A 2,134-nucleotide genomic window follows, 5' to 3' on the forward strand; every position below is an offset into this window, starting at 1 on the left:
GCGGTTTCTGGATCTTGTTTCTCCGGAATGTTGAGAGCGTTAGGCTCAACGACTTGGTTGTTGTCCGTGGCCGTTTGTAATAACCCTCACAAGTAGATATAATTTTGGTCGAGAAAATTCTTTTAGATCAGATTGAAGATTAGTCAATTGGAACTAAAAAATAATAGTTAAATTTACCCGGTGAGTTAATTTCTCGACGGGACTGTCTTGAGGTTGGAATACCTTTCCTTGATAATTTTAACCGAGTGTTAATTATTATGATCGAGTTTTATATAAGCTTGACGAGTTTATCTAAAATCAGGATGGGAACTGATGGACGGGAAATGTTTGGTCGAGAACTGGCCAGAAATAATTTCAGCTTCTTGTTAATTAGTCACTAGAGTTGCACCTTCTTGCTTCTTCAGTATTTAAGTCACATGACCTGCGCCTACTTGCTTACATGCTTGCTCATTAGAAGTCACATGCTGGTCACAAGCTGTTTGCTTCAGCTGCTTGTATCTTTCTTCATGGACGGAAAATGTTCAGCTGCTTGTGCTGCTTACTGTGCTGAAGCATGTCTCCAGCTGTCTAACCTCAGTTTTGTCTTTTGTGGGAGAAAATCATTATCTGAAGCAACTCCTTATGATATACAATACCTTCTTCTCTCCTCTGGACGTTCATAACCTGCAGCAAAACAAGAAAAATTTCAGAGAAAATCTGAGAGAGAAAATAAGAGGAAAAATGAGAGAAAAATTCTGAAGAGGAGACTGAGTGGATGACCCTTTCTAACCTTCGTGGGCCTTGAATCAGTGGTTGTGGTGTGTGGAAAATTTGTAGATGGTTCATGAGATTCACGAGATCAGTTCACAACTTATCAGTGTCGAGTATTAAACCGGTAAGATCTGCAGTCAGTTTGTTCGGATCAGTTTTAGAGAAGCTTTACGTTTGGATAAAAACATAAGCTATATTCTGTACCTGAGTTCAACCGATATTGTTTTCTCTTTTAAAACAGTACAACCATGAGTAAAGTTTGGAGAGAAGTTCCAACCGAGATTATCTAACTGTCAGTTGTTGTGGTAAGCTTCAGTTTGTTGCTTCAGTCATGTTCTGAACAGAACCAATTGATGATATCGTAAGCTACTCTATGGATCAGTTGGCTAAGCTCTTGTACAGTTCAGTTTAGTTTAGTTTTGGATTGAATCAGTCTCATGGAACTGTTAACTAATCTGACATGAGCTGATTGGAATTAATCCGAACTAAATTAATTTTATTATAAACTGAATTGATCTTGGTTTGATCTTGACTAAACCAAGATGAACTATCCTCGAACTGAAATGATAAAGCTTATCCTGAACCGAACTAGTCTGATTTAAGTTGCTTCTTCACAACCGAAATATTGGATTAATGATCATCTATACCGAACTGCTCTTTTCCAGGTCAGTGGTTGAGATAATCTTAAAAGATCACACCTGTTCATCCAGTAGAACCGTGTCCTGTCTTGGTTCAGTTCGTCGAAGAGATTGGAATGACCAGTCGGACCATGCCTTGTCCTCATTCTTTTTCAGGAGTGATCAGCAAGTGGTGAATGTTTAGTTTGAGCTCGTGTCTAGTCTTCCTTAGTCAATCTCATGGATTCAAAGGTGAGTCTAGATAGATAATTGAAGAGTTATGAATGAGTGTTTAATGGTTGAAAGTATTTATTATAGATGATTGTTTCTAGATAAATAATGAATTGGTGAGGTGTTTACTTAGTATAAACACTTAATAAATATTTATGAAATATTATCTGAAGTTTATTCCGAGCCTTAGTACTTGTTCTCAAGTACTAATATATATATATATATATATATATATATATATATATATATATATATATATATATATGAACAAGTATGGAAGTGTTAATCATGTGAAGTCTTTATAAATATGTCTTCCAAAATATTCTCGTATGAATGATTATTACCGTGAATTGGTCTTGGGATATGGAACAAGGTCACAAAGACAGGATGATGAGATCCCTAGAGGCCGTGAAGCTGCATGCAACGTTCAATGTTTGATCTTAAAATATCTGATGACAATGATGGTGATGCTAACCCGCTAGAATTGTTTAGCCTATGTGGTTTCTCGGGTCTGGCATATATATATATATATATAT

At 36.3% G+C, this 2,134-nt stretch overlaps 1 long non-coding RNA gene across 1 annotated transcript; it reads left to right on the forward strand.

The window, feature by feature from the left end:
* The first annotated feature begins 205 nt into the window (after nt 1–205).
* On the forward strand, nt 206–1,846 carry LOC125578366. Its single transcript, XR_007316455.1, has 3 exons — nt 206–874; nt 992–1,055; nt 1,416–1,846. It is a non-coding gene; the product is annotated as an uncharacterized LOC125578366 (long non-coding RNA).
* Nucleotides 1,847–2,134: the final 288 nt, after the last annotated feature.

The sequence above is a fragment of the Brassica napus genome, chromosome A9, assembly GCF_020379485.1.
Source record: "Brassica napus cultivar Da-Ae chromosome A9, Da-Ae, whole genome shotgun sequence".
NCBI lineage: Eukaryota > Viridiplantae > Streptophyta > Magnoliopsida > Brassicales > Brassicaceae > Brassica > Brassica napus.